The sequence below is a fragment of the Lissotriton vulgaris genome, chromosome 7, assembly GCF_964263255.1.
Source record: "Lissotriton vulgaris chromosome 7, aLisVul1.2, whole genome shotgun sequence".
NCBI lineage: Eukaryota > Metazoa > Chordata > Amphibia > Caudata > Salamandridae > Lissotriton > Lissotriton vulgaris.
Genome location: NC_141695.1, coordinates 1425741683 through 1425756449, shown reverse-complemented (window position 1 = coordinate 1425756449; position 14767 = coordinate 1425741683).

Sequence of the window (14767 nt, the reverse complement as noted above, 5' to 3'; positions counted from 1 at the left end):
ATTTCCTCCAGTCTTTACTTTTATAGGGTTGAAAAATGCATTCTGCACAGCTGTCTTTAAAAAAATTAATTAGTACACTGTGTTCTATAAAGCTGGCTTGCAAAGTGTACGCATATCAAACCAGACACTAGGGTCCCCATTACAAGTAGGCTGCTAATTTGGGCGATATCCACTCCACCCCACTGGAAGGGGAGGGGGGGCTATGTCTGATTACAAAATAATTGGGAATAACATGCTGCAATTGAAATTTCCACACTTAGGGGGTCATTAGGATCGCGGACGGACTTGCGTCCGTCCGCGACCCCAGAGCAGGAGGGAACCTCTGCATGGCATGCGGAGTTCCCTCCTGTGCAATTAGGATGTGACCGCAAGGGTTGCGGTCACATCCTCTATTTTTAACATTGCAGCGGGTGTAGCTTCAAGCTGCACCCGCCGCAATGTTAAAAATGCATGCATTGCATTTGCATGCAGTAAGAGGCAGGCACCGCGCGGTGCCTGACGCTTTTTGCATGCAAATGCAGGGGGGTACCATAGGTACACCCAATGTGCACCCCCCACCCCCCCTTCACCTAGGGGGCCCGGAACGGGCCCCCGCAGTGAAGTTCCATATGCTTTTCCACGGCGGAAAACCCGCCGCGGAAAAGCATAATTTACAGGCCATCCTAATATGGTGGACGGTGTCTGGAAGACACCGTCACCATATTAGAGCTTTGCCGCCGCGGTTGTAAGCCGACCGCGGCGGAAAAGCTGCGGACGGAAACCAGGACCCACCAGCCATCCTAATGTGGCGGTGGGTCTTTGGTCAGTCCGCTGCGGTTTTTCCGCATCCTCTGGGCCGGCGGTGCCTTCCGTCGGCCCTGAGGATGCGGAAAAACCGCAATCATGATGACCCCCTTAGTGCATTTTTGTCCTTTTTACGGGTGGACTTTAAGGCTCTCCTACAACTTCTGTTTTCACTGGTGCCAGTAACTGCCATTAACAAGCCCATTGGGGCTTAAATTCCCCAATACAGTCATTTTTTTCCACTACAGAACCGGGTTTTCTAAAGGCTGTGCCAATCCTGAATTAGGAGCAAAGCAGAATTGGACACAACAAATGTAGGATTTTAAATTTGTGCAAATGCTGTTCCCCACACTGTTTGCACACAAATATTTTGGCAGATAAAACCTTCCAAAATGTTTGTCGGCAAACAACGAACGTTCTGCATTTGTGCACCTTGAAATAAGAGGAAGCCAGCAATTAGTGCTTGATTTCAGTGTTATTTTAAGGATTTTTGGATCGCCAGACAATAAATATTTTGGTGGCTCCTGTCCAACATTATTTTATTTCATTACCCATTTCTGAATAATTGACAGCCTATCATGCCAAACAATATTGAAGTATATGTTTCTTTTTTTAAATGTTTTTTATGTGACTTGGTTCAACCAGTCACAAGATGGCTGCCAACACTTCCTGCTTTGAAGTGTTGGCAGCCAATCAGATCTCAGCAAGAGATCTTGGGATGGGTCACGGATCCTCCGCGTCCAGCGTTGTGTATGTGATAAACCTTTAAATAACTCCACAACTACTGAACGGATTTACACCAATTCCACAAAACGCTACCTTTCTGCCAAATGTAGTCCAATTTTGTTGAGCAGTTCGGGCTGTAGCCTTGTCTAAATCTTCCTATGGAAATGTACATAAGGAAATTGCATTTTCTTGGCCCCCTCTTGACGGATCACCCTGATTTCAAGACAGCACCTGAAGTGAGCATCAAACTAGTTTTGAAAATTGAGTTATGATTCGACAAATGATGCCAAAGTTATTGGCAAAACAAAAATGCTGACAAACCCTGTCATTGCCGAAACGCATTTGTCAGCAAAGGTGATGAAATAAAGTATTTGAGTTGGATTTGAGTGTGCGCTACTGGCTTTGCGACTGCAAGTAGTGTTTCATTTATGGGTTGCAGTTTTGCCACTGCAAAGTAGCAGCACTCGCCCATGAGTGAACGGGAGTATTGGCGAGAAGTAGGAAATGTGTATATATATTATATATATATATATATAATCACTAAAAAATCAAACGTTAAAGTAGCGTTATAGTTAGGTCAACATGTCAGTGACAAAATTAATGTTTTGAACTCAAAATAATTCAGAAATTTACCAGTTATAGATAGGAGAGCAAACTTTAACTTCCGCCCACACCAAATACTGCTTATGACCTCACATATTACATTCCTCATGACATGCTCTAAGACATCATTTATGACATCTCTGATGAAATCTCAAATGGCATAATTGTTGACATCACTGATGACATTAGCCAAGCTTTTTTGTACACATTGCTCTATCAACGGATATAGCATTAGAGCTATGAAAGTAAGTGCAAAATAGCTCACAATAATATGAAGCATCATTATTTCTATCATACATACACTTCCGTAGGTAAAGCAAGCATGTGTTATGTGCAACATTCACCTTATCCCATACACTTCATGGGTAGCCAATTTCATGTTGACCATGAACCACAAATGAAGGTGTAACCTAACCTGCACACGGTATTCAATCTATATACAACTGTTTAAGGAAAACCAAGTTCCTCCAGATACTGAGCCCTGTTACAGAATAAATACCCTAATATGGACAGACTTTACCTGTATCAAACTCCTGACAGTTACTGAACCTACATTGAGAAAATAAGTGTATATAAGTAGAAAAGTGGGTACTCTTAATACTGTTTACTCTATAGAGAGAGAGATTACTCTGTACCACACTGTTTGCAGATAGTGAAACTCTCATGGGGAATACACCACAGAGTATTAAAAATGATCTACTAAGAACATTGTATATTCTATGCATAAAGTGTCCAAACTGCTACTATTCACTTAAAATAACCAAGGTTTGAAGGTGTTAAAGATCATGCTATAGCAGCCTGCACACTATGGGGAAAACTTTACAGACAGCCCATCTTCTGGAGTAAAACAAGCACATGTACATAGGTTAGCACCTGGTGCTCACAGTGTTTTATTTTAAGTAGAAATTGTCATGCTGAGACAATTCTAATTGCTCAAGGCTGCTTACAATACTGAGTATGTAGTACGAGAACCTTTGCCCTGCAAGAAACTTTTTCTGCTGTACCAAAAAACTTGTGTGGAACATAATGAACACAAATCATCATCTGTCACCTGCACATAGAGCTAGTATTCAATACAAAGACTTATAATAACGTGTTTAACCCCTTAAGCGCGCCGCAAATTCCGCCCCAGTGCGGACGTTCCATTGCGCGGGCGGGATCGGAACGTTCAGCGGACGTGCGCAGCACTAGCGAGGTAGTGCACGCGACGTCCGCTGAACGTTCGCCGCACTTAATGGGTTAATACCCCTACAGGACAATGGTGCATTAGGAGCGCATGCATTTTGTAAACACTTATATCTATTAGCTCAACACAGGGTGTACATATTTAGGTAGAAAAGTAATATGGTTGCTCTAGAGAGCTGACCTCTTCTCTAGCCAGCTTGTTTTTAAAGGATGCTTGACAACGCAGGACCCCTCATATAAAAGCCTTGAAGGTATCCCAGACAGTGGCTAGAAAGGCAGACACTATATTATCTGAGAAAAAATTACCACTGACATGCTCCAGGATATGATCAATTCCTATGTCTAGGAGAATGGCCTGGTTAACCATCCCTCTATAGTGTTACTGTTGAACAGGACACTCCAAAAGCATAGCCACAGTTGAATGACCAGAGATGTGCGTGGCAAATGCTTGACCTCTTTAACCACTTCCACAACAGCAGTATAAACAAAGAAATAATGTACCCTAGAATAGTGGCTATACTTTTTACTAAGGTATGTTTACCCCCTCTTCTGAACCATTCCATATCGCCACACATCCACAAACCCCATATCTTGTAGAATGATTTTCAAGGCATGTCTGATCTTGAGTGTATGGATACAATCTCCTTTCTTAGATCTATCAAGATTGATTTCCATTAAAGTACAGCAATCACCCCGAAAAATAGCCAGCAATGTGGATTCCAAGAGATTCCACTCCACGGTCGAAGGGTAGGAGGGGTCATTAATATTAGGACCATAAAAACCTGCACACAGAAAATTATACTTAGAGCATCTCATACACCCCAAAAACCACCAACCTGAACTATCAGTTGTAGAGTTCAGCAATTCCACCCCCATTTCTTCCCTTAAAAGAATTGCAACCCCTTTGGAGTATTCAGCTTGTTCAAAGAATGCATATTTCTCTATCCACTTTTGTTTTAGGAAAAGGTCCCAACTCTCGATCGTCATCAAGTGGGTCTCTTGCAAGATCATTATAGGGCCATGCTATGCTATCTTCCAAATCCTGTAACACAGATCTTGGCCTCCCCGTGGACCTGAGGCCATTTACATTCCAAGTTAAAAATCCTAACTCTCTGCCTGCCCCCATTTAATCTAAAAATGTGCACAGGTGACACCTATCCAAATGATGTTATATATGAGCCAAACTGTGTTTGCTTCAGAGGAAAAACAATGACCATGAGGACTTGAAAAAAGTTTTTTTCCTAAAGCTCCCTAACCAGTGCTCAACCTTGACCCAACAAGGCTCTCCTCCCCCCTCACTCATCACAGAGCGTAAAAGGACCTCAAATCAGTAACAGATGGTTATCTAGGACTCATACTGGGTGGGTTTAGCTGCTTCAAGGCCAGCTGATAGACTGTTGGGATCCACATCAGCCAGTAACACTGCAGGAACGATGTATGGCCCAATCCACTACCAATACCCTTTATGCTGCCCACTGGTGTAAGTAATACAGTGGGCAAGCAATTGAGCACAGGGAGAGGGTGGGAGAAAAGAAGAAACAAAAAGACTGCTGGTCACTCCATTGGAACCATCAGGGGAATAGATTGTCACCATGTATCTGCACCTAAGAAAATAAGACACGATATTACCAATCTATACTCAATACTGAAAACCCCACATACCCTTAACCATGACCATGCTATCTCTGCAATACACAAAATAGACCTCCTTACCGGTCCTTGAGGCCAGCGACTCCCCAGGTGGAGTCCTTGCAGTTTGTGATTGGTCGGAGGATTCAGCAACGGTAAAAATAACAAAGAAGGCTCCCAACCTTTCTCTCAGGGGGAAAAAGTCGAATACTAGACATAAAAAAACCCTCTCCGTATCTTTTTATACTTTGAGATGGCCTCTTCTCAGCCAGCTTGTTTTTAAAGGATGCTTGACAACGCAGGACCCCTCATATAAAAGCCTTGAAGGTATCCCAGACAGTGGCTAGAAAGGCAGACACTATATTATCTGAGAAAAAATTACCACTGACATGCTCCAGGATATGATCAATTCCTATGTCTAGGAGAATGGCCTGGTTAACCATCCCTCTAAAGTGTTACTGTTGAACAGGACACTCCAAAAGCATAGCCACAGTTGAATGACCAGAGATGTGCGTGGCAAATGCTTGACCTCTTTAACCACTTCCACAACAGTAGTATCAACAAAGAAATAATGTACCCTAGAATAGTGGCTATACTTTTTACTAAGGTATGTTTACCCCCTCTTCTGAACCATTCCATATCGCCACACATCCACAAACCCCATATCTTGTAGAATGATTTTCAAGGCATGTCTGATCTTGAGTGTATGGATACAATCTCCTTTCTTAGATCTATCAAGATTGATTTCCATTAAAGTACTGCGATCACCCCGAAAAATAGCCAGCAATGTGGATTCCAAGAGATTCCACTCCAGGGTCGAAGGGTAGGAGGGGTCATTAATAGTAGAACCATAAAAACCTGCACACAGAAAATTATACTTAGAGCATCTCATACACCCCAAAAACCACCAACCTGAACTATCAGTTGTAGAGTTCAGCAATTCCACCCCCATTTCTTCCCATAAAAAAATTGCAACCCCTTTGGAGTATTCAGCTTGTTCAAAGAATGCATATTTCTCTATCCACTTTTGTTTTAGGAAAAGGTCCCAACTCTCGATCGTCATCAAGTGGGTCTCTTGCAAGATCATTATAGGGCCATGCTATGCTATCTTCCAAATCCTGTAACACAGATCTTGGCCTCCCCATGGACCTGAGGCCATTTACATTCCATGTTAAAAATCCCAACTCTCTGCCTGCCCCCATTTAATCTAAAAATGTGCACAGGTGACACCTATCCAAATGATGTTATATATGAGCCAAACTGTGTTTGCTTCAGAGGAAAAACAATGACCATGAGGACTTGAAAAAAGTTTTTTTCCTAAAGCTCCCTAACCAGTGGTCAACCTTGACCCAACAAGGCTCTCCTCCCCCCTCACTCATCACAGAGCTTAAAAGGACCTCAAATCAGTAACAGATGGTTATCTAGGACTCATACTGGGTGGGTTTAGCTGCTTCAAGGCCAGCTGATAGACTGTTGGGATCCACCTCAGCCAGTAACACTGCAGGAACGATGTATGGCCCAATCCACTACCAATACCCTTTATGCTGCCCACTGGTGTAAGTAATACAGTGGGCAAGCAATTGAGCACAGGGAGAGGGTGGGAGAAAAGTAAGCATGGGCGAATTTTGCGAATCTCGCGTTCGCGAATTTTGCGGATTTGCGAACTCGCAATCCGCAAAATCCGCAAATTCTCGCGAATTTTGCGGATTTGCGAACTCGCAATCCGCAAAATCCGCGAATTCTCGCGAATTTGCGGATTTTTTTTGTGTGTTCGCGCGGGTTTCTGCCAGTTCGCGAGGGTTTTGTACAATTTCGCAAAACGCGAACTTACCTGTCGGGTCGCAAGTTTCGCGAACTTGTTGTTTCTACGTGTCCAGCCTGTTTGGGACACTCTTCTTCATCACTGCCACTCTCTGTCACCATGCCACTCTCTGACTACTCATGCCACCCTCTGGCCCACCCATGCCACCCTCTGTTTCATCACAGCACCCTCTGGTTGTCCAGTCAGTGTACATTATTGTGGCAACGCAAGCACACCTTCCCTGCCTCAAGTGACCTGAATTAATTTGGGGCTGATTAATGTGTCACAGAATGTTTTTTTAGCTGGCACCTGCTTCCTTAGTGCTTCCTGATTAGTGATCTTTTGCACTTGCTAAGTGCTTTCATTGTTGCAAAATTAGTTACAACACCTGCCCTGCCCCAACTGACAATAATGAATTAGGGGCTGATTAATGGATTTGAACCTCCAGCCTGGCTCCTGCTTGTCTCCCTTAGCTGTAATTCAGGACCTTTGTGGCATATGTGTAACTATTCTGAGGTTCGAGCAGGGTCACATAATAGTTGCAACTGGCAACTGAACTCTGGAGGGGCCCCTCAGGAAGCACTACAGGAAATGGCTACTAATGATGAGCCTGAACTTTTGAACCTGGTAAGTAGTTTCAGTTTTGCTAAGATCGTATTTCTGCAATTTTGCGCTTATTCGCGGGGCGCGAAGTTGTACTGGGAAGCCGCGAACTCACGCGAACAGTGCGAGCAAGCCATGAAATCCGCTGCTCGCGGATTTGCGGATTTTGCGGGAGATTCGCGAATCTCGCGGATTGCGAATTTACCGAAAATCCGCAAAATCCGCGAGCGAAACGGATTTTCCGCCCATGCTTAGAAAAAAGAAGAAACAAAAAGACTGCTGGTCACTCCATTGGAACCATCAGGGGAATAGATTGTCACCATGTATCTGCACCTAAGAAAATAAGACACAATATTACCAATCTATACTCAATACTGAAAACCCCACATACCCTTAACCATGACCATGCTATCTCTGCAATACAGAAAATAGACCTCCTTACCGGTCCTTGAGGCCAGCGTCTCCCCAGGTGGAGTGAGTCCTTGCAGTTTGTGATTGGTCGGAGGATTCAGCAACGGTAAAAATAACAAAGAAGGCTCCCAACCTTTCTCTCAGGGGGAAAAAGTCGAATACTAGACATAAAAAAAAAACCTCCATATCTTTTTATACTTTGAGATGGTTTAAATCCAAGAGGTCCTTACGATACCGAAGCGCAGCAGCCGCTGCCCTCGGTCAGAGCAAGAAAGCGAAATAGGTCCAAAAGCTCCCAAAACGATGTTGAGAGGATCCACAAGATGCGGAAGCGGGAACCAGCGGCTCTGTCATGCTACAGCGTGTCAATCTTGGGCGAGCCGATGAAAAACTCAAACAAGTCCAGCACCTACATAACAGGCGTACCGGAGTCCCAGTAGCAATGGAAGGGGAATTAAGAGAACTAGTGGGACGAAAACAGGGATGGGCAGGCACGAAGAGGGAAACCGAGGGAAACCGAGTGAAAGGTGACTCAAAACGGACATGAGGATCCTAAACTGCAATGACTCACGAGCACGTGAGCAACAGGATAAGAAATCCACAGACGAATACAGGAACCAGGACCTGGACCAAATCCCTAACAAGGAAAAAGAAACCAAGCAACAAGGCAGGGGCGTGCACAGCATTTAACCCCTCAGCAGGTAAGTCATGTGATGCAAAAAAAATGGTCATGGAAAGGAGACAGGATAAATTCCTAACAGTACCTCCCTCCAAAGACCCTCTGCACTGGAAGAGGCTTAGAGGGATGACGCCTATGAAACAGCCTGACCAACCTAGGAGCATGCACCCCACCTGCAGGCTCCCAGGTTCGGTCCTCAGGAGTATACCCCTTCCAATGCACGAGGTAGTATAGCCGACCTCTCCTCCGCCTGGAATCGAAAATAGCATGGACCTCAAATTCTTCCTCACCATCAACTAACACAGGGGCAGGAGGAGGCAACACCTGGGCAGTCTCAACATAAGTTTCAATAGAGACGTATGAAACACAGGATGGACCTTATACTCCTCAGGCAACTCAAGCTTCATAGCTACTGGATTAATCACCTGAGTGATGGAAAAAGGACCTACATATCTGGGCTGCAAGTTACGTGATCCCTTTAATCTGAGGTTCCGGGTGGCCAACCATACCCGCTCTCCTACCTTATATAAGGGAGCTGGTACTCTGTGTGTATCAGCATGCACTTTCATGTTAACCTTGGCCTCCTGCAACTTATCCCTCGCGATTTCCCAGATAACATTCATTGTCTTACACATGTCGTCTATGGCTGGCACATGTCCCGTCGGTTGAATGGCTAACGCCCTAGGATGATACCCCATAGAACAAAAGAAAGGAGTCATACCCAGAGCAGAGTGCAAGCTGTTATTATAAGCAAACTCCGCTAAAGGAAGAGCAGTTACCCAATCGCAAGAAAGGGAAGACACCAGACATCTAAGATAGTGTTCCATTGTCTGATTGGTACGCTCGGTCTGCCCATCAGATTGAGGATGATAGGCAGAAGACATCCGTATCTCCATTCTTAGCACCGAACAGAGCTCCGTCCAAAAATGAGACACAAACTGAGCACCCCTATCCGTTACCATAGCAGATGGCAATCCATGTATCCTCACTACTGAATTCAAAAACACCGTTGCCATCTCCCTAGCTGTAGGGATCTCAGGTAGCGGAATGAAATGCGCCATCTTGGTGAATATGTCCACAACCACAAGAATGGCTGTATACCCAGAGATAGATGGAAGGTCGGTCACAAAATCCATACTAACGGTATGCCATGGAGCCGGAGGAACTACCCGGGGTTGTAGCAACCCAGAGGGTTTACAATGCGAGGGCTTACTAGTGGCACAAACCGGGCAAGCAGCTACAAAACCCTGAATGTCCTGAGCTAGGGAATCCCACCAAAACCACCTTAAGCATAATTCTTTCATCTTATGCACTCCAGGATGTGCCACCAATGCAGATGAATGACACCACTGCAAAACCATTTCTCTCAGGTCAGGGGGGACAACCATCCTGAACTACAAACTGGGGCTGTGATAACCACGGGGCCAAATCGATCTGACTCATCCTGTTCCTCACTACATCTGTGAATTCTTCAACCGTCGTTACCCCTATGATCCGTTCACTGGCAATCATAGGTCTGATGTCTTTTACAGGCCCCGCATCCCCTAGATGTACATGGATGCGGGAAAGAGCATCTGATTTCACCTGCTGAGCCGCAGGCCGATATGTAATAACGAAATCATATTAGTTAAAAAAAAGAACCCACCGCATCTGGCGTGGAGTTAATGCTCAGGCAGAGCGGAAAAACTCCAAGTTCTTATGATCGGGGTAAATAGTGATGGTATGCCGTGCTCCCCACAAGTAATGCCTCCATTCTTCAAAAGATAGTTTGATGGCTAATAACTCTCTCTCTGCTACTGTATAATTACGTTCAGCAGGCAAGAGTGTTTTTGAGAAGAAAGCTATGGGGTGCATGAAACCAGTCTCATTGTCCCTCTGCCACAACACCCCACCCACCGCACACAACGATGCATCTGTCTCAACAAAGAACGGCAGGGCAGGGTCAGGATGCACCAATACAGGCGCTAATGTGAATTTCCCAAGTAACTCCAAGAAAGCGGCCTGTGCCTCAGATGACCAGACAAATGGAACCCCCTTCCTCAATAACCGTGTCATGGGCGCCACTACATCAGAAAAATGGGAGATAAAGCGCCTATAAAAGTTGGAAAAACCCAAAAGAACCTATATATCCTTAGCAGTAGATGGTATAGGCCAGGTGACAATAGACTCTATCTTTCTGGGATCCATCTGAATGCCTTCTGCTGACACAATGAAGCCCAAGAACTCCACCTTAGAAGCACTGAACTGACATTTCTCCAACTTGACGTATAAATGGTGATCTTGTAATGTCAGAAGAACAACAAGAGAGTGTAAAAAACGAAGGAAATTAGCACAAAATCAGAGATGAAAATCTTCCTATAGGATTCAAATTGGAAATCACTAGGGATTTATTAAAAGCCCTCACTCACCACCCTGGGTGGTGACATGCTTCATCATCGGGCCCACCAGGAGAAGCTATATGCAGTCCCACTTTCCCCAAAATCAACACCAGATGCCTTTTTTAGAGAGAGGCGGGAGGGGAATAGGAAGGAGACGAGGCAACAACAACTAAGTAACTTGGGAATCGTAGAACCCTGTGGGCAACCATACCCGCAGCAAAACACCAACACCGAGCACAAGTGCACAATGAGCTGAGTCACCAATCTCTCTGAAAAAGTTCTCAGCCCAATAGAAACAAAGGTACTGGAAAAAGGCCTGGGATTCGTTCCTACGGCTAGACCAGACAAATTTAGACTCCATTGTGAGCTAGTTGAGTTCTTCAGAAAGCTGAAGCTTAAAGCATTTTTTGAGTCAAAGGATAACTCCATGACGGACCCTTCTCCGTTTGATACAAATTTCGGACTAAAATCAACATTTGTCCCACCACCACACTCGATCCCAGCCGAAATAACGGCTTTTGAACAGGCGGTGTATAATGATATGGAAACTCTCCCAACACCCAACCCCTTCAAAAACTTCTCAGCCCTGGAATAACAGGCCCTGGACAAACTAAAAAATGATAAAGACATAATCATCAAGCCAGCGGACAAAGGGGGTGGGATAGTGATCCAAAATACAGTAGACTACGAACAGATGTGTAAAAACCTCCTGAATAATAGGACTAATTACACCCCTTTAACAACAGATCCCACACCAGAACTGAAGTCACGTATACACGACTTAGTAAAAGAAGGAGAAGACAATGAATAGATCTCCAAAGATGAAGCAGACTACTTGACGCCAGGTGGTACAACAATACCATACTTCTACACCCTGCCCAAAACTCACAAAAATGTGAGCCCCCCTCCGGGAAGACCCATTGTGTCAGGGATCGGTTCTCTTCTCGAACCCCTGTCAATGTTCTGTGATTACTACCTCAAACCTTTAATACAGAACACACCCACGTATCTCAAGGATACCAAAAATCTGTTACAATTACTGGAACCTATGACTTTTGAAGAAGACTCTATAATTCTTGTGACACTTGACATCGAAAGCTTGTATACAAGCATCCCCCAGGATGAAACTCTTAGAGTCCTGAGGAGCGCTTTGCATTCCATTACGTGGGAGTACACAACACCAAAACATTTCATACTAAATTGTGCGACTTTGGCCCTAAAAGAAAATTATTTTAAGTTCAAAGGACAACTATATCTTTAAAGCACTGGCACTTCTATGGGCAGCACATTTGCTCCTAGTGTAGCCGGACTCTATGTCCACGACTTTGAGTCCAAATACATCTTGCCCGACAACAACCCCTTCTCATCCTCCATAGGATTATGGAGGAGGTATATTGATGATATCTTCCTGATCTGGAAGAGTGACGTCCAGTCTCTTGAACAATTTTTTATCTGAGTAAATATTCTTGATCCCTATCTCAAATTTACCAACGGTTTCAGCAAACATGAGGTAGTGTTCCTGGATCTAGTCATCACGGTGAGTGGAACCAATCTAAAAACCAGAACGCACTACAAACCGACTGCTAAAAACAACTTGCTCGAGTTCTCTAGCTTCCACCCGAGACCCCTCAGGGAAAACCTTCCTCATGGCCAGTACCTAAGGATACGGCGAAATTGCAGTGACACCAGAGACTATAAAATTCAAGCAAATGAACTCACTGAAAGATTAAAATCAAGAGGATATCCTACCACCATCCTTAACAAAGGAAACAAACGAGCACGAAACCAACCACGGGAAGCACTCCTGAAAGAAACTACAAAAGAACCATCTAGCATACCCCTTACATGTGTAACCACATACAGCCGTTTATCAGATGCCATGAAGAAATCGGTAAACAAACATTGGAGAATCATCAATAGCAATAAAAGGACTTGGGAGAAAACACTTTTTTCTTTTAAGAAAGGCAGAAGTCTGAAGGACTCCCTTGTACATACCCAACCAGACTCCACAGTGTCCAACTTACCAATTGAAAGACCAATTACAGATGCTTGGGGCTTACCCCCTATTACTGGACACTACCCGTGTTCAAATTGCAGTGTGTGTCACTTGACAACACATTCTAAACAACTCTCATTGGAACCTGGAAAGACATGGATACTAAGGACACATAGTAACTGCAATTCAAATAATTTTATCTACCTTATCACATGCCCCTGCCTAAAAAGATACGTGGGCATGACCACTCGAAAGGTATAAATACGTATCTGCGAACATCGTAGCAACATCAGATGTCGCAAAACAGTTACTAAAATTAGTGAACATTTTTTACAGCAAAATCACACACCCAACGACCTACATTGGGCCATCATCGAAAAGGTCACTACCAACAAAAACACCGCAAATGTTCTCTTTGAAAAGGAACAACGTTGGGTCTACAGATTGGGGACCCATCTAACGGGCCTCAATTATCAAATCCTATGGTCCTCCGTACTAAAACGCTAGATTCTCTATTACCTACTGAATTCATGAGCCTTTCTGAATCATTTTGTGACCAGTTTACCTTCCTTGCTGCTGACTGGTCTACACCTGTTGCCAGCACCTCCATTCCCTTTGAACTCAATAAAGGGAACTAGTCCCTGCTAATTTTTAAATTTTAAAATTTAAAATTTTTAATCATGCTATTTTGAGTCACGTTTGATCTATACATCCAGCGATTTGTTGCCAATAATGTTCCCACTTTTGTTCATATATTGGCTTATACTTCTCCCATTTTTAGTCACACTTTGTATTATTGCACGATGTTCATTACATCTAGCGAAATGTCTAGGAAAACCCCCTTTATTTTTGTCTTCAACCCTGGACAAACAAAGTTTAGACCTCGTAATTCAAGCCTCGCCCATTAATGAGTCTCAGATCAGACTGCCATCGCGCTTGCTTCTCAGGCCTTGTTCTGACATACGCGAGCGTGATTGGCTGATAATCCAAGCCTCACTTTGGCTTCCAACCAGGATACCGCCTTAACGGCCGCGCCCACGCACCGACCGGCTGTCCTCTTTAGCGTTTCCCTGTCTGCCGGAGACCATCCACGAGGTCCGGTAGCAGGAGACGCTAGGTGCCGTGCGGGTGCAGGGAGTTGCGGGCGTAAGAACGGTCTTCAACTACTACTACAAAGCTAAGTACCCGGTTCTCTCTCACTCTATTTACCATTTCACCATATCTTTGTCTTTTTGCAGGGTGTGCCATTGTCGCCCCACCCACCTCCCGAGACCTATGGGGCGTGGATCCTTTTTTATACAAGTGAGAATGCTTTGTTAATTTGTGACCTTCTGATACTTAGTAATTTATACCCAATTGGTATACACACTCCCACTGGCCCCCACCGCCTGGCCAATTGATCGCTACTCACAAGTGTTGTTACCACAGTCCGAAACTGGATCGGACAATCCTTTCTGCCATTTTGCATGCTTGAAGCATCATTTTTGATGATATAAAAATAGCATGTATGGCACAACGGTCACGTCTTATTGACTAGCCAAAGCACGTATATTCAGAGAGTAATCTCCCAGACAACATCACTGATCAGATTCCTCTAATTCCATGTTTGTCTTTTCTGTTTGTATGTCTTTTTTATCTCCAGACTATACAGGTTCCTCTAAAATAGAGGTAATTCCCACAACTTGATGGTTTGTTTTCCTGCACGAATTTGTACACAGTAATTTTTAACTTTCACGTCCGCTGGTAGGGTGGACCTTAGCGCGCCCACACCGCCGAGGTACACAACCCATGGTCCTGAAGAAAGCCCAGTAACTTTACACATAAGGGCTGAAACATGTCGACCCCACCTTAAGTGGAAATAACCAATACATTAATTGGCACATTTCCCTACACATATTTTAACCTTGTCAGGCTGACCATTGAATAGATTTTTCTTTTTGGTACAGTCCTTTGACAATTTTAATATCACATAT